General features: G+C 43.1%; 1 protein-coding gene and 1 long non-coding RNA gene across 7 annotated transcripts in view; one reads left to right on the plus strand and one right to left on the minus strand.

Moving 5' to 3' along the window:
* Positions 1 to 18,874, plus strand: part of SHISA6 (shisa family member 6) — a 271,138-nt gene that overhangs the window by 67,741 nt on the left and 184,523 nt on the right. The window lies entirely within an intron of this gene.
* LOC114590761 (uncharacterized) lies at positions 692 to 18,182 on the minus strand. Its single transcript, XR_003705169.2, has 3 exons — positions 17,340 to 18,182; positions 3,050 to 3,166; positions 692 to 1,716 (listed from the first exon to the last, which is right to left on the minus strand). It is a non-coding gene; the product is annotated as an uncharacterized LOC114590761 (long non-coding RNA).

Consider the following 18,874-nt stretch of genomic DNA (forward strand, 5'->3'; position numbering starts at 1 on the left):
GCAGGGTAATAAATAATAATAATAATAATAATAATAATAATAATAATAATGTCTAATTCAGCTATAAACTGTAGGTTTTCCTGGAGGAAAGTGGGGCAAGTGGAGGGGTGGACAAGCACTGTCAGAATGCTTCATTTCCTGTTTCCCCCTCACACCCTTTACTTCACCTCAGATAAAAGTTGCCTCTTTTCATTGGCCCCTTCCACTGTCAGGGGCAATTCTGCAACAAATGTCCCTAAGAAGCAGAGTCCATACTCACCCACACCCTCTCTCCCCAGGCCACACATCTCAGCTGGCCTTGCTCCACACCCTCCTTGAGTTTGTTTGTTTTTTGGTCTAGCTGAAATATGTCCTTGAACTCTGATAATGACTCTTGCTTACCTGGGTAGAGGACAAAGCAGGCTGTGGAGGTGCATGTAGATGCTAGCCTACAGTACAAAGGTGAAATTTGCATTCGTTGCTCCACCTACATCTTCTTCTGGCCTCGCCCACCATTGGCATGTGGCTCTCGGAATGTTGTCCAGAAAGGAATGTGGCCCCCAAGCTGAAAAAGATTTTCCACCCCCCACCCCTATTAAAAGTTGTAGAAATATACACAATGGGAGGACTTGGATCATATATTATTGTGCTCACAATACTTCCAAATAGTATTTTGGTTTCTTAAGACATATGCTTCGTGAAATGAGGAATATGTGTTTCAAATTCCATTTTATATTGAGGGAATATTACATCAGGCTCTGCATCTAAACAGATATAAAATAAACAACCCTCAAGTTTCTTGCTCTCTAACATCTGCTGCTTAGGTTGTAGGTTAGTGTAAATAGTGTTAGGAGCACAGGAATCTCTCTTGAATGGAGACAAACATTATACAAGTCCTTAACTATTCAACAGCTAGCATTAGTGAGCTATAAATGAAGCAGCCCCTTTCTACCAGAGCAATCCTGTAACTTCCAGAAATCAGTTATCTCACTGAGGATGCCTGCCATCTATGAAAAATGAGCAGGGCAATATTATGAGAGAAAAACACAAAGAACAGTAGGGAGTTGGAGCAGGAGACTTGAAAAATATAGAGTATTTTCTGTGTGTTTTGTATTGCATGTCTATATTTTTATTGCACCTAATTGAAACTCTTTTGTAAGCTGTTTTGTGTGTGTTTCGGTAGAAAAAGTGGATGACGATTAAGTCAAATGAAAGTAAGCAAAGAGAAGACAGGGACATGAAGACAGGTAGATGGGAGATGACAAGAGTCGGGAAAATGAGATTAATAACATGACAATACACATACCCCACATATGGCAATGGCATTTGTTCCAGCATAGCATAAGGAGCACATGTGATAGCATGCAAGTGAAGAGTTGCATTAGACATTGCTTTTTAAGCCAAAAAAGAATGTTTACCTACATGCTTGTCTCTGATACACATATCCTATTCATTTCAAAGTGTAGTGGTAAACCTGATGACTTATCCCACAGAAACCTACACAAAATTGTAAAAACAGACAGAAAAGCTAGAATGTGGGTGAGAGACTCTTCTTCAGGATCAGCCTGCAAAATCCACAAAGTCATGGATGGCACTCTCCCTTGTCTTTCTTGTTCTCCCATTTTCTCCCTAAGTGCTGTCCAGGGTCCTGATGTCTTTTTCATGTCATCTTCTAGTAATACAAACTTCCCCCTTTTAGATTGCAGTCTCAGTGTTGATTGCTCCTCCGTTGCATACCTGAAATAAAATAAACCAACTAAAAACCACTGTGTAGATATGAATCTGTATAAATGCATGTGTGGCTATGTCCCTCTTTGTCTCCACCCTTACCATCAAGGTTCTGCTCACAGGAATACATGATAAGCTATCACACTTTCAAGGAGTGCAGTTAGGCCCCTCTTTCACTGTGTCACTTCATCAAATGTCCCTGTGTTCTCAAAATGGTTCATTAAGCACTTCATGTGCTGCCAGTTAGATATAGTTAAGGAAAGCTGGAAGGGGCACATAGTCTCATAGCAGCAGCCAAAGTTCTCCATGAATAAGCAATGCAAAAATTGAGATTTTGGCAAGTACACTCCCAGTTATCATTAACACTTGTTAGCAAGATCACATTGGCATGGGGAGAGCAAATTGCAGTCATCTGCATCCCAATGAATTAGTTTATTGTCACCCAATATAATATCTATTCATTGTGATTGCATGAAGTGTGTGTACTCTGTTTTCTGATTTCAAATTAATGGAAGATTATCCAGATTCTGCAGCCAATTATATATGTTGCAGACAGAACAGCTAGACTAGGGAAGGGTGATTCATAGTTAGTGAGCATTACCAAAGAATTCCTGCTCCAGTGGAAATCTTATTTATGGTAGCTTATTTATCTGCACTGTCTCTGGACAACTTGTTTGTTTAGTATGGGGCAGCAAAAGGACAACAGGAAGGGAGGTCTGTTTCAGAGACAGGCCAAGGACCTATAAAGATGCTTGAAGAAAGACATGTGCTCATAAGCATATTACAAGGCATAGAAAGATCTGAAGCAGAAGGGAAGAAACCACCAACTATGTGCCAGCATTATATATTTCATATGCTCAGGGACAACAAACATGATAAAGGGAAATGCAAAACTGAACTAAACCTAGCACATAAGCTATCATTGTTGCCGTGACTATATTTTACAGGATAAGTAAAACTCTACAAGAGTAACAAACATGTCACTGTACCATTACACAGATTTTGTTTCACTGTGTGGTCTTTTTCAGATATCCTATCACAAGGCAGAACTGTCATTGTACAGTTAGCAGGTAGTGTTAGAATTTTCTCTGTTCACACCATTGCACTATGTAGTACCAACTCTGCACTTGGAATTTCTGGGTCTTATCACTTTCTATTTTTATTTTGAAGTTGGCGCTCTTTAGCAAGTTCCTGAAGATGCCAGCAATGAATCTCTGCTAGCACATTCAGCTTTGGCATTGGGGCTAAAGGTAAAATTGCAATGAATGACAGCTATTAATAAGAGATAGGGGGAAGCAGGCACTGGCAATTAGGATGAAGATTGTAACCTAAAATACTTGACCTGTGCACAGGCAGCATCTGAATTTCCACTGAGTGAGCCCAGTAGGCCAAGGAACTCTGAGGGTGGAGCCAAGGGAGAAGTTGGATTATCAAAGTGTATGGGGAGCACCCATTAATCCTGAAATATAGCAGAGAAGCTAAATGCAGCATTTGCATCTGCCTTTACACAAATATCAAAGAGAAATCTACAGTTGCAACTATTATTTTTCAGATGGCAAATTCCACAAAACAGTTCTAGTTATATAGTAGGATACTGTCTAGAGTATAATCATCCAGGCAGGCAGGTAGTATTTTTTCCAGGTTTATTGGCACAAATGTTTCTGAGGCATAATTCCTTCAAACATGTCAGTACATTAAACCTTTAAATAAAGATTGGTCAAATACATTACCACATTCAGCTAGTGACCTCAAAGCAGCTAATAACATTTATAAACATAGCAGATAAACCAACCCCATAGCAGCAGTACTCAAGAAGCAAAACAACCAGCCCCACCAGCCAATGCTTAAATGGCCATGTTTGCACAATAAAATTAGTTTAGATAGCTAAATCAAACTGTGGTGATCTCACATAGCAGCATTTGGAGAGAGAAAGACAAAATGGTACATGAAATCCTGTGTCAACATTGGGATCAGACTGGGGCTATGCCCCCAATTCCAGACCTGGAGGATGCACTCTATAGCTGAAAGGCCACAGGTGTCATGTGTCTGTTTTGCTCCAGTTCAACACCTGGTGCTTAACAACCTATTGCCTACTCAACAGAGCAATCTTGGAATCTTTGTGAGATTTCAGATCCCAGTGATGCAGCAACCAGAAGGGAGAACTGCATTATTAGAAAGGGGGAAAGCAGTAATGTACAAGGTCTCCCATAATGTTCTGTATAAATAAATTGTATTTCTTCAACACTCTGTTGAAACAAATATTGTACATACAAATGGAGAAGGCATAGATAAGAGGAATAAAAAGGACTGGACACAGTGGGACTTACTTCCAAGTAGAAGTGCCGTGAGTTTTCATTGAGACCAAGAGATAAGCTAAAGTGGTATTAACTAGTTAGTTAATTATTTAAATTTCTATACTACCCTTCATCCAGGGATCGCAAAGTAGTTTGCAATATAAAAACACAAAAATATGTAACACGGCAACAAACAAAAAACAACACTCCCCGCCCCAAAGTATAAAAGGCCATAGATTATTTAATTAGCCAAAGTTATACAATATGACAAAGTGTTTCGAAGTTAAACTTGAGTAGGAAAAGATGGTTGAGGCCTTTCTTTATCCTTTCATATTGAAAGGATCACCAAATATAATAAAGACACTGGTCAGAATGAAACAAAGAAATGTTTGGATTTAAGCTTTTTGAAGTCAACACTCTGCATTGGATTGTGGCTACTCAGTTTAAAAAGAGAGACAGAGAAATGCTTTTGCATGCATCACACAGCACCCCTTTGAATTACTCTCCCATTACTAAGTCTGGTGGAAGATAATATCATAATTCAGGTGGTGGAGAAGAGATACTCATGGAAGACAATAACCTGAGTGACTATCATATAGCTCAGCTGGGGCATGCATACTGATGTTCATGGTATTCTTGTCATCTTAAACTAGTGAGGCCGGAGGTGATGGCAAAGAGTGATGTATTCTGGTTGTATACACTATTGTATGCACACTGTTGGTTTGAAATTTAGCGATTATTTTCTTGCTAACTTTAAGTCACTAGTAGAACGATGTGCAAATATCTATGCAGAAAGAGAAAGAGGCAGAGACAGGAATAAGAAACTGTATCAAGTGGGGTATACAGAACTTTTCAAACAAGTTTCTGTAAACATGTTGATTTTTAGGTCACTGGTAAAATGATGTCTCATATAGATAATGCACAAATGTCTATATGTCGGAAGAGGAAGAGACAGTGAGGAACTCTATTGAGTTGGCTAGATAGAACTTCCCAAACAAGAACCCATAAACTATCATTTCCCACACTCGTCCTTTTTATCCTTTTATCCCATATATCCTTATACTGAAAAAAGAATAGCGTCAGAGGCAGGCCGATCTTAATGGCATAAGAAATAGATTCAGATTTAACTTATGTTTACATGCCCATTTTATTTAAATAGTTCCTGCTGATAAATCAGTATTTGCACCTCCATAACCCACCTTGGGAGATGGGAGTAAACCATCTTTGTCACAGTCTATGAAGCTATGGTTTATATGGAGGTAACTTGCACTAACTGGTAAACAGTTGTCCAACCCAGTAGGCTTGAGAAAAAGCAACTGAGGCTACTGACTGACTTTCTTTTATAGCCACATGCCACCACTTTGTTGCATGCCTGTGTCTTTAAGGCATCCCTTTCCTCCATTTTCTCTGCCAGTGGCTTTATTTTCATCTTCGCAGTTATGTAGCAATCTATTTCACCCTAATGAATTCCTCTTTCTTTGCCTTGTGTATTATGTCAAAATAAATCACACAACTCAAAGGGAAAAGTCAGTCTATTATTGAGTGCCCTTTCCCAGGAAGGATTCTTCCTACTGAGCTACATGGGCTCTCTATTGTCACTAGTCTTTAAGCGTGGGGATTGTGGGCTGCCTCATCACATTGCTTACATGTGTAAAAGCAAAAAAGGGGGAGGGCTGCTTCAACATTCTCTTGGAAAGGGTTTCTCTTTCAGTATTTATTGATCAGTATTTGGCCATATAAGTACATCTGCTGCTCCTGCTTAGATCTCATTTAGTGCTTTAAAAATGGTGCTTTGCTCACAAAGGATTTTATGAGAAATTCAATATTCTCAAAAGGAGGAAAAAAATCTAATGTCCTTTCCACTGCTTCGCTTGTAATTAATCCAAACTGGACTTCACAAGCAGTAATTTTAGATATTATAGAGTCCCCCACCTCTGCCTCTTCTGAGATGTCTGCTGTGGCATGTGTCTGAAAAAGTGTTTTTTCCTTCTTCTTCCGAGATAATGTTTTATTCATACGCAGCTTTAAGTCATGTTAATAAAGTAATTGATTAAGCAATTAAGCATTCATACAATCAACAGATTAATGTTTAAAATAACAGTTCTATTTTTTAAAAAAGAGAAAATCCACTTTGAGAAGGGGTGTCAAAGTGGTAGTAGGCAGGAGGTGCTGAATAACCCCCCCCCCAATCTTCTGAATCCCAAATTTCCCATCCTGAAGTGGCTCGTCTTAAGGGAGGGGGGAGGAAGCAGGCAGGCAGCCTTCCTGAATTTGCTGCATATTTTTGCATGCCATATTTTTGTTAGAACCTTGATAATCCCAAGGAAGTGAGAGGAGACTGGAAATCTTCCAAGCAGCAGCCTCACAGGAATAAACACAGGCAAAATCAAGGGTTTGCTCGCTTGCTCGCTATGGTAGCTTCACAGCACAAACTCACAAACAAATCCATGAGCCTGTAATGCTGCCTTCAGTAGTTTTCATGGCTGCTCCAGATTTAATTCTTCATCTTAAAGGCACAAGTGAGAAATGTAAATAAAATGCATCAAACATATTGAAAGCATCTATGCAGATCAGGACCAGACACAATCCCCAGGCAAAGCCAGGTATTTTGCACTCCATTATGCACACAGTTGGGACGCGGGTGGCACTGTGGGTAAAAGCCTCAGCGCCTAGGGCTTGCCGATCAAAAGGTCGGCGGTTCGAATCCCCGCGGTGGGGTGCGCTCCCGCTGCTCAGTCCCAGCGCCTGCCAACCTAGCAGTTTGAAAGCACCCCCGGGTGCAAGTAGATAAATAGGGACCGCTTACTGGCGGGAAGGTAAACGGTGTTCCGTGTGCTGCGCTGGCTCGCCAGATGCAGCTTTGTCACGCTGGCCACGTGACCCGGAAGTGTCTCCGGACAGCGCTGGCCCCCGGCCTCTTGAGTGAGATGGGCGCACAACCCCAGAGTCTGTCAAGACTGGCCCGTACGGGCAGGGGTACCTTTACCTTTACATTTATGCACACAGTTATGATGTCACAGGACTAAGGAAAAGTAACAGTCCTCACCAATAAACCCAGATAGAGACTAGAGACAATAATAATATTTTCACCAGTGGTGGAACTTCTTAGACACTTTCCTGCTAGTCCCCAGAAATATGTTTGTGGTCACCACCTGGCAACCATTATCTGCGGACTCCTGATCAAGGCTCCCATTTTAATGAGTTTTGAAATGTCCTGGAAATGTTATTTTTAAGTGCTGCCAACAGGTCATACCTATCTCCATTCATTTTTCCTAAACTGAGCTGGCCCAGCTCTGTAACCCTCTGAACACAAAACGTTTTGGGTCCCTACTTATCCTACTTGCTATTTTCCGCATTAGTTCCAGTTTCAACATATTCTTCTCAGATATGAATGACCAAAACTGGACACTTGTTTCAAGCAATGCATTATCTGAGCTTAGTATGGAAATGCATGCCCTAATAATTCTGAATGCTGATCACAACTAGCAAGTCAAGGATCTCTTCAGCGGCTTATAGTTATTTTATGGTCAGGATCCCATCTCCAAACGCTCCACCTCACTTGTCTTTTCCTGTTGACCACAACATTATGTATTTTCCAAATGCATAACTATATAACTTTGTAAACTTCGGGGGAAATTCAACATCACACTTAAGTGATTGTTCCATTAGGGAAGCATTTGGCTTCCCTGTTCTGAGCATTCTCCTGAGCTCCCCGGAGTCAATTTTAGTGGGTGCTGGGGAAGAAGGGTGGGAAAGCTGTGTTTTATATTGTAGCAATGCCAAGATGAGTCACACTGAGGGTATGGACTCCACTCTTCAAATAAAGTGTAAAAAGATAGCGGCATATTTCTGCCTCTCCCCCTCTCCAAAAGAAAAGTTCACAGGCTAATAATCTCTTTAAGTTAGTGGTACAACAATGGAGGCTGCCTTGTTTTATCTGAAGTGAATAGACTCATGGCTCAGTTAGTTCATTTTACCTCACTAGTACTCTGGCTGCAGACCATAATTTGTTAACTGGAATATGGGGCTTCCATATATTTTGTCTAGCTGAAGGGCCTTGTTCACCATGGAATTTTAAAATTTTCCTTGCAGTATTTTGCTGCATATAGCTATTACATATCATGTGTCTTCAATGATGTTGTGGTAAGCATCGTGAAATCAGTGGTCTGCTTCAGCCACATGCAGCCACATGGGAAAGTTGGAAATAAGTTGTCAGATCTTGTGCTGTTTGACTCTTGGCCTGCCATCATCACATAAACAACTCAGTTTCTCAGGCTGTGAGCGTGTGAACATTTGACACCTTCCATGACACATTCAAGTTGCCCAGTTTATCAATTATCAGTTTCAAGAGCTGAGATCAGACACCTGTGTTTCTGAAACTGAACACTGGCTAGTTTCCCCAGGTCATTTTGTACCTGCAGAGTTGGTTGAGGAAGCATGTCTCTTAGCAGTTTCTATAACAGCTACCTATTACTTACTTGGGAAGTTTTGAAACACCAGTCAGATAATTCACAGGTCCCTGAGGACAGTGTAACACAAATCTTCAGGGAGTAGGTGAGGGAGGCAGCTGTCTTGTTTGGAGTATTCACAACTTTTTAGTGCTTTTCAGGGATGTTTCTTATTTTATTTTTAAAATCCTCTTTCTCTTCATTGAGACAGATTTTTCTGCTGGGATGTCCAAGTGACAATCACAATACTCATCCTCCTCTGGGTTACAATGGGAATGTAGGATCGAGTCAGATAAAGGAAAAAGCCTTGATGCTCATTTTGTCCATCCTTTCGTTATGCTTATGGCCCTTTCTGTTATGCTTATGGCCCTCAAATGGGTTAAGGCTGATTTCAGCAGTCAAACGTTCAAACATGTTCCAGGTTTTATGGAAGCTTCAGGTTTCCTATTTCTCCCATCCTACTTAATCTTGTGTGAGGTTTCGTTCCTAATTTAAAAATAAAATAAAAACTGATTTCCTTCCAATACATTTGCTGCTCCTCCAACATTCAAGGATATTGTGGGTATCATCTTCTGTTAGTGATTGAGTTTTAACCAAGAAGCTTTTACAGTCAAAGAAAAGAAATTGCTCAGCATTGGTACTTTTTAGTGATATTGTAATCTGCATATACTTATATCTGGTAACATGCTGACATGAAGTTGGACACACCTCTTCAGTGGCATAGTTAATGTGAATGTGATGGGGACTTACTTGGTGTTAGTGTGGATAAAAATATGTTCCTGTTAGCTTCCCTGGTGCCATGGAGGACCCCATTGCAGAACATGCTACAATTATTCCAGCCTCTGATCAGGGACATGAGGAATCATCATGCTTTTTTTCTTTCTGGTGGCACCCATGCTTGTCCCAAGATGCAAGGTGGAGCCCCATCAATTTCCAATGACTAAGGACATGGCATGACTAGAGAAGAAAAGCTTATGGTACAATTAAGAAGTATTTGCTGCATCAGGGTGACAGTGATGAATCACAAGATTGCCAGCCTTCTCCATATGTTTCCATTCCTTCTCATCAAGCACAGTTTATACCAACTTTCCTGGGTCCTTCTGTGGTGGGAGATCTTTTCTACTCATTTAGGCTTCCTGCACACTTGTGAACCTTGGGCCTCCACAAATAGAAAATGTTTCCTGCTGCAGAAGTTATTCTAGGGGAAGCTGGCACAAGCTGGCCAACAATGGCAGTGGGGCTAATGGCCCTGCAGCCCTTTACTACTTACATTTCCACTTTATAGCTCGAGTGCTGGAAAATGGCTTATGCTTGCTTCAGCACAAGATTGGCTTATTCCTATCTGACTTTCTGACCAACAATGCAGGGAAGTTAAGGCATGATACTGCAAGCATTTTTACACTTTCTATTTATGGAATGAATGCTAGCTCTGGTAGAGCTAGTCCAGGGGTCAGCAACCTAAGGCCCATGGGCCACAAGCAGCCCATGGGGGTCATTTAACCGGCCCATGAGCCACCCCTGAACCGAGCCACCCACTCGGCAAGTCCCCGCGTGATGCGCTAAACCAGCGCAGCACGGGGACTCGCTTCCACGGCTCCAGAAATTGCTTCTGTGCAGACGCCGATGCCAGAAATCGCAGGGACATGAGTGAGCGATCTGGCCCACGGAGGGATCTCCACTGGAGTGAACCGCCCCAGGCAAGGTAAACCTTGCTGACCCCTGAGCTAGTCTTTGAAAGGAGCTAACTCTTCATGGAATAGTCATAGGGCTGGAAGGGACGAGAAAATCATGAAGTCCAACCCTTGCCACATATTAATACCCTTCACACATCATCAACCCCCCAGATTAAGTCATATCATCTGAACTGCAATGAGCCAATACCTGTCTTACAGGTGGCAATGACTACTTTATATAGTGTGGGGAGAATACTCAGATAGCCAACAGTGCCACTGTGTGTCAATCCACACATGATGTTTGCCTCACCAAGAAGAGCATCACCTAGATGTACAACCTTAGAGCAGCAAAGTAAAAGCCAAGAAGGTGGCTGCCAAAAGACTGAAAGGACTAGTCTGTTGGGTTTTTCAACCAGCAAACTTCCTTGTAGCACTGCAAACCATGTTTTATCACATCCATTTCAGTGGCTGAGATGGGAGGAGATTCTCCTGTTGCACACTTTGGAAAGACCTGTCACTGTGCTAGGTCCTTTTTGGCTCACAGTCTGCAGCAAGCAGAAGCAGGAGGCTTTGGAGTCAAAGTATCAGGTAATGTCATTCATAAGGAGGACAAAAGGTGGCGAGTGCAGAGGTACTTCTCCCTAGATGCACAGTTACTGCAGGGCCTTCCAGATACCTTCAGGGCAGCTAGAAGCAACATTGACACACAGGGGCCTTCATTGTTCAATATCAACTTAAGTTTTAAATGTAGGCCACTAACATTTACACCAAGCCCAATCACTTAGCCATGTGCTCTTCATATGGCCTTGCTCCCGATGAGCAGGAAGCACAGTCTCAGAGGTATGGATTTCCCACCAATACTTATCACAATGCACAGAGGCCAACAGAATGATTCTAAACCCCTGTTCAGTTCAGAAACAAGCCTTCTCTTTTAGAAGGTGAGCGAGTCAAAGGTTGTCACTCTTCCATCCACATAGATGGGATCTCCAGATGAATGGCAGCTTGAAACAGTAAGCAGCTTCACCCCTCCTGCCAAACTCTTCTTGTGCAAGCCTGTTCCTAGTTGCCATTGCAAGAAAACCTATGATGAATAGTCCAAAGAACATGGCAAAGTCGGGGAACAAATCCCTGCAATACCAGGGATTTGCTACCAGACAAACATAGCATAGGAACATGGCTTCTTTAAACTGTTTCTGAAGTTTAAAGATAGGCCCTTGAGGCAAACCTTATCCAGCTACATTGTAGGTGGCAGACAGAAGGGTGTGTGATGCAGCAGAGCTTTCAAGGAACAAATTACATACTATATGTTTATGGGATAGCATACTGTGGAGCTGTCAGGCAATGGCAGAACAGTTTCTGATGATAGGAGGGGTCCCCACACAATGTGATAAAAGTTCAAGTCCTCTCGCATATTGTCTTGCATGGGCTAAATATTCCTAGTCCCTTTGTCCTTTCCTCATAAGGTCATGCATTCTAAATTCCTCAACATCTTCACAGCTGCTCTCAGAATCTTTTCTAGTTTGAATGCATCCTGCTGAAAATATGGTAATCAGTCCTGGACACAATATTCCAACTTTTGTTGTTGTTGTTCCAATGTCATGGTATTGACTCTGCATCCAGACTGTGATGTACGCTAATCCCTAAAGCCTTCTCAGGAGTGCTGGAAGCTGGCCACTGTCCCTCCCTTTCTATAGTTACATATTTGGCTTTTCTTTCCAATGGGTGATGCTTTGCCATTTCTCATTCCTTAATTGCATTCCATGACATATAACCCAGTTGCTCCAATGTCATTTTGAATGATAATCCTGTCCTCTGTAGTGTTTGCAATTCCTCATATTTCCCGCATGTTGGATGAGTATAATCTTCACTTCTTCATCCAAGTTATTAATGAAAATGTTAAATAGCCCTGGATTCATGACAAACATCTGCAGAAACCATCTTTTACAGAAAACTATTTTGAAACAGAACTATACTCTTATTAAAGGGATGGGAAAGCGATTGCCATGGGCAGCGCATGGTGAAGGCCTAGGCCTGCTCTCCAAAATCTGCCCCTTCAAAATTAACGTGGGATCCAGGCCCTGAGAAGGGGCAGGAAAATGGCTTCCTTCTACTAACCCAGGAGCCACATTCCACTCACTCCTTGTCTTGAACCTGAATTAGGGTGGCCATGTGTCCTACATTATAGAGGCCAGTCCTTTACTGGAATGCATCCTTTATTTGAAGGCTGCCAAAGCCTGGTTTGAGGATAAAGATCTCTAAGAAGCGAGAGGAGAGGCTTTGAAACTGCTAATCAACAGTTGGCAGGTGGTACAGATACACCAGTCACCTGGCCACAGCCTTCTCCATGGTGTATTACAGTCTTATTTACTTTCTAGTAATTTCTAAAATTGCATCTAGACATTTAAAGTAAAGCACAAACATCTTATGAATATCTCTTCCTCTGTTCTCCACTTTTTGGTAATATGTTTCGTTTACTTTTTTGTTTTAAGTCAGGTATCAATGGCCACTTTAACCAGGCTCCTTGTTTGGGCAAGGTCTTCGCCATGGGAGACAATTCTCCCTCCTTCATAACTCAAGGAGTCCTCTTAGAAGAAAAGGGAGGCATTGCATTCACCCACCACCATGCAAGTGTGCAATTAAATTTCCAGGTGAGGTGCGGGGGTCCTATTGGTTCTAATGCACATGCATTGATCATCATGCCCATGAACACTAAGGCACTATGTAGTGCACACAGCCTATGGAGGAATATTTTGAGCTGTGGATAACTATATAGCAATATAAATTGGGGGGGGGGGTGGAAGGAAAGGGAAGTTTTTTTGACCTCATGGCATGCATCTCACTGACCCTAATGGTAACCTGCAGAAAACCATAAATTGTCAGGGTATCAAGGAGACCATTTCCCCTATTCTCAGGTGCATTTGGAATACTATGTACAGTTCTGGTCATCTCACCTCAAAATGGATATTGTAGATCTGGAAAAGGTTCAGGAAAGGGCAACCAAAATGATCAAGGCGATGAAGCAAATCCCTATGAATAAAGATTACAGCATTTGGGACCCCATGGCATGGAGAAAGTAGATAGAAAACACTTTCCCCTTCTCTCATAGCACTAAAACCCATGTATATCCAATGAAGCTGAATGTTGAATGATTGAGGACAGATAAAATAAAGTACTTCATGTAGCCCATAGTTAAAACTAAGACTTTCTTCACCGCCTCTATTGCATCTGCAGAAAACAGCAGCAGGAGACTCTTTCAGGTGGTTCACAATTTAGCGGAACCATCTGCTCCATCAGGGCCCAGTACGGGCCACATGATCTCCTGCAACGATTTTGCAAAGGTTTTGTTTTGTTTTGTTTTGTTGTTGTTTTTTTGCAGATAAAGAGGTAGACTCCACCGTGGGAGCAGAGCTGGGGCGGGAGAGTGCTAGAGTCCTGTCTAGTCAAGTTGCATGGGATCAATTCCAATCTGTTACCTCTGAGGATGTGGACAGGCTGCTTGGATGAGTGAAACCAACCACATGTCTCCTTGATCCTTGCCCATCCTGGCTTATAAAAGCCATCCGGCGAGGGCTGGGCAGTGGGCTTCATGGGGTGGTGAATGCTTCTCTCTGTGAGGGAGCCTTCCCAGACCCGCTTCTTCAAAAACCATCTTTAGATGCGGCCAATATGGTCAACTATCACCCAGTCTCAAACCTTCCATTCTTGGGCAAGGTGATTGAGCGAGTGGTTGCTGAACTATTCCAGGCATGGCTGGAAGAAGCGGACCATTTGGATCCCTTCCAGTCCAGATTCAGGCCTCATCATGGGACTGAAACTGCCTTGGTCACACTGGTCGATGATCTCCGGCGGACTAGGGACAAGGGTGAGAGCTGTTTCCTAGTTCTGCTGGATCTCTCAGCGGCTTTTGATACCATCAACCATAACATCCTTCTGGACAGGGGCTGGGAGCTGGAGGCACTGTTATACAGTGGTTCCACTCCTTCCTCCTGAGCCGTGTTCAGAAAGTGGAGGGGGGGATGAGTGTTCAGACCCCTGGGCTCTCACTTGTGGGGTGCCTCAGGGTTCTGTCCTCTCGCCCATGTTTTTCAACATCTACATGCAGCCACTGGGAGAGATCATCAGGGGGTTTGGGCTGGGTGTTCATCAGTATGCGGATGATACCCAGCTCTACCTCTCTTTCAAATCAGAACCAGTGAAGGCGGTGAATGTCCTGTGTGAGTGTCTGGAGGTGGTTGGAGGATGGATGGTGGCTAACAGATTGAGGTTGAATCCTGACAAGACAGAAGTACTGTTTTGGGGGGATAGGAGGCGGGCAGGTGTGGAGGACTCCCTGGTCCTGAATGGGGTAACTGTGCCCCTGAAGGACCAGGTGCGCAGCCTGGGAGTCATTTTGGACTCACAGCTGTCCATGGAGGCACAGGTCAATTCTGTGTCCATGGCAGCTGTTTACCAGCTCCATCTGGTACGCAGGCTGAGACCCTACCTGCCTGCGGACTGTCTCACCAGAGTGGTGCGTACTCTGGTTATCTCTCACTTGAACTACTGCAATGCGCTCTACGTGGGGCTACCTTTGAAGGTGACCCAGAAACTACAACTATTCCAGAATGCGGCAGCTAGACTGGTGACTGGGAGCGGCCACCAAGACCACATAACACCAGTCTTGAAAGATCTACATTGGCTCCCAGTACGTTTCCGAGCACAATTCAAAGTGTTGGTGCTGACTTTTAAAGCCCTAAACGGCCTCGGTATCCCTGAAGGAGTGTCTCCACCCCATTGTTCTGCCCAGACACTGAGGTCCAGCGCCAAGGGCCTTCTGGTGGTTCCCTCACTGTGAGAAGCCAAGTTACAGGGAACCATGCAGAGGGCCTTCTCGGTAGCGGAACCCGCCCTGTGGAACACCCTCCCACCGGATGTCAAAGAGAAAAACAAAACAACTACCAGACTTTTAGAAGACATCTGAAGGCAGCCCTGTTTAGGGAAGCTTTTAATATTTAACAGACTACTGTATTTTAATATTTTGTTGGAAGCCGCTGGGGAAACCCAGACATATGGGCGGGGTATAAATAATAATAACAATAAATTATTATTATTATTATTATTATTATTATTATTATTATTATTATTATTATTATACTATGGCAGTCACTCCCACTGGAGGCAGAGATGGTCACCAACACAGATGACTTTAATAGGGGATTAAATAAATTCGTGGAGGAGAGGGCTATCAATTAGTCAATGGCTATTAGCCATTATGGCTCTGCTCTGCCTCACAGTTGGAGACAGTAGTGCTTCTGAGTACTAGTTTCTGGAAACCATAAAAGGGCAGAGTGCCCTTGTGCTCAAATCCTACATATGGGTTTTCTGCAGGCATCTGGTTGGCCACTGTGAACACAGGAAGCTGAACTAGATGGGCCATTGGCCTGATCCAGCAGGTTGTTCTTATGTTCTTACATTCTCACTCAATTCCCCTTCCTTTTTGCAACTAACATCTTCAATATTCCACAAGTCAACTGTGGACTTAATTGATAGACTCAAAAAGTTGGCCCAACAAATGGTTCTTCTACACCTCTTAGTTTTCCTTCCCCATCATTCTTATAGTGAAAGTGAAAGTTGCCATGGGAAATAATGGATAAATCTAGGATGTTAGCATAGCTGTGATTGGGCTACCACATTTGCCGACTCCCCCCCTCCCAAAAAAAAAAAAAAAATCCCCAAAGGATAGCAGTAAAGTCAGCAGTTCCTGTCTTTGGTGTTCAGTATGAACCAAGCCTCCACAAACAATGAGTTGAGCTACTCGGTTCTGGAAGCTCACGAGGACATTGTTGGGTTAAAAAAGAAATTCCTTTCAATTTACAAACTTATACACTTCTTTGAACTCAGGAGTCCCCTGAATATGAGGAAAAGACTAGCTTGTTTTTGGATGACCTTGTTTCTGTTCCAGACTGAGAGACATGTTAGTGGTTCCTCTAAATTGATACAATTAGCAATCTTAATGCATTTACTGCTTGTAGTTCAACCAAAAGGGAAGAGACATAGTTCAGTAGTGAAGCAGCTGCCTTGCAGACAGAAAGTCCGAGGTCCAAACCCCAGCAGCTCCAAGCAGGGCTGAAAAATGTTCCTTGTCCGAAACACAGGCAAGGCACTTCTAGTCAGTGTTCTGTGCTAGATCTAGCTGACTTGGTATATCATACACCCTGTGTTCATTAGGCAACCAAACCACAGTATCTCTCACAGGCATGAAGACAGACACTGGCAATTTAATCTCATATGAACAAGTCATACGCATCTGCTCATTTTGGTGCTAAGCAAGCAAAGCAAAAAAAAAAAAAAAAAAAGGTGGTTCACAGACAGAATGCAAGTACGTCAAGGTCAAGAACACACCCTGGAGTAGGAGAACCAAAAAAAGTCCCTATTGAAAGCAATACATAAAAGGTAGGCACCTAAAACAGCGAAGTGCTGTTGACAGATTCTGTTTACCCTCTCCCCAGGTTCAACTGAAAGTAAATGTTCAGCAAAAGGATCAAATCCAAACAGATCCCAGAAAATGTATTGGCAGCACATCAACACAATCCAGTGTAATGATAGGCTGTGCTTCAGTTAACTAGTCCCTATGGACTTAAGTGCACCCAATGTTTTGCCGGATTACAGAAAAAAATACATTCTTGAAGACAAGTGTTGCAGCATGTTTGAGAAGAGCAGCAAAACTTTCAGTTGGTAAAAAGTCTCTCCAAATTAAATCATGAAAACACTGTTTGAAATATGACATATCCAATTGTTTTAGGCCCAATTCAATATCACACTGACTATGAGGCTTTGCCTTTCTATGCAAGAACTACTGGATATTCTGTACGGCTCTCAAGTCAACTAGGTCAAGAAGACCAGCAATACTTAACAGTTAAGCAAGCATCTTACACCAGCTATTAATTCACTAAAGATACTGCAAGACAGCAACCCAATCCAGTACATGTTTACTCAGAAGTAATTTCTATTGAGTCAAATGGGCGTTTTCCCCAAGTAAGTGTATGTAAATTGAAGCCTTGGGTTTTCTTTGTTTTTGTCATTCTATAATTTTGCCCATAGGGCGTATGTTTGTTCTCCCCATTCTCCCAGACAAGGACCAAATCCATATCCTCTAGTTTTGAAGGGAACAGTACTGGGACCAAATGCAAGGATTGGAGAAATTGCCCCATCCCCATGCTATTTTGAATGTTACTCACTGTGGATAGAGTGAAGATGGATTCCACTTCCTGCAGTCAAGTTTCGAATTCTGGGGCCAACATAGAAATGTTGCTGGTGTCTCAGTCTTTCTTCAGTATAACTGAGTCCTCTCAAGAGGCAGATCTTTAAGGATGGGGCCCAACTTCAGAAGCAGCTGCTTCTGTTTATCTACTCAATCGCCTTCCAAATGAGTCCCAGAATCAGACTCCATTGTGCACTTGAGCTGGGCAGAGGTACTTAAATTTTCACAGCGCTTCAATGTGGCCTCAGGGCCTTTCTGTAGATTTTCTTCCCAGCTCTTACAGAGCAGTCTTTTGTTGGTTGCAGCACTGCTTCCTGTTGCTCCTACCATTTTGAATGCCTTTAGACTGAAATATAAGGACGCTTCTGTAAGATAAATGAGTAACTTATCTGTTCTTAGAGGATGACGGGAACAGGCATTCACCAAAACCACCTTTTGCAAGCCGAATTTCCGCCTCGAATACTTGGAAAAGGCGCAGAAGCACAGGAGGCCAGGCACTATCTCTGTGCTGCTTCAATGTTGCTTCTTTTAATAGGTTGGCTGTCCAGCATTTCAGCACCGCAACATCAAGGTGGATGCTTCGCCTCTGATGTCAAAATGGCTCCAAAATGGACCTGGGGTAGAACTATACTTCCACTGCTTTCAGGCCACTGGCCTCCTGCAATAGGCCCATCCCCATTGCATGGGTTGATACAGATCTCGACGTACACAGAAACATGTGGCCCACTTGCATCCCATCTCACAGCTGAGTGATCCCCACGCCGCTCCGTATTCGATACCTTCATTGTCTGTTGCAACAACATGTATTTCGGGTAGCCGAAAGTGAAGTGGTGATCAATCAACACCCTGGCGGCTTTCCACGGTTCCCCTCCCATCCCATCCCCCAAAAACTCTTTTTTTGCTGTCTATGGCTCCTCTGTTCAGGGCTATAGCTGAGTAGCTGTTGCTGCTGCTGCTGCAGCAGCAGCAGCTGCCGCCGCCACCACCTCTACTGCACTCTGATGTCATCCATTTATTGAGCTGCATGCTCCAGTGAGAGACGGTGTAGGATCCCTGGTAATTGCCTTCCTCGTCTCTTTGCTATACCTCCGGCCACAGGATGAGCAGCTCCAAACAAAACAGCTTTCTTGTCTTATTGAGCGAGATCCTAGAAGCGGCTTGCGATGCTTAGAATTCCATGCGTGTGTGTGTCTGGGATGCAGCCCTGACAGCCTGTGAGTGATGGGGATAGTGATCTCCAGCATATCAGAGGAAGCTTCTGGTGCAGTGTTTCTGTGATGTTTTCAGAAAGCACCGCCACCTGTCTCTCTCCATGCCACTGCCACATCCCATTTTCTGCGCCACATCAGATCTGTTAGCATCTTTATGGAGGGTCCAGATGATAGGTGCATATAAACAAAAGGTCACCAGGATGTTGAATTTCTCCCTACCCATTGCTGGAAAAACAACAACTATTCTCCTCCACCAGTGACCTTTACTGCAGCTTAAAAGGGAGGCATTTTCAAAATTATT

The sequence above is a fragment of the Podarcis muralis genome, chromosome 2 (genome assembly GCF_964188315.1).
Source record: "Podarcis muralis chromosome 2, rPodMur119.hap1.1, whole genome shotgun sequence".
In the NCBI taxonomy this organism is placed as follows: Eukaryota; Metazoa; Chordata; class Lepidosauria; order Squamata; family Lacertidae; genus Podarcis; species Podarcis muralis.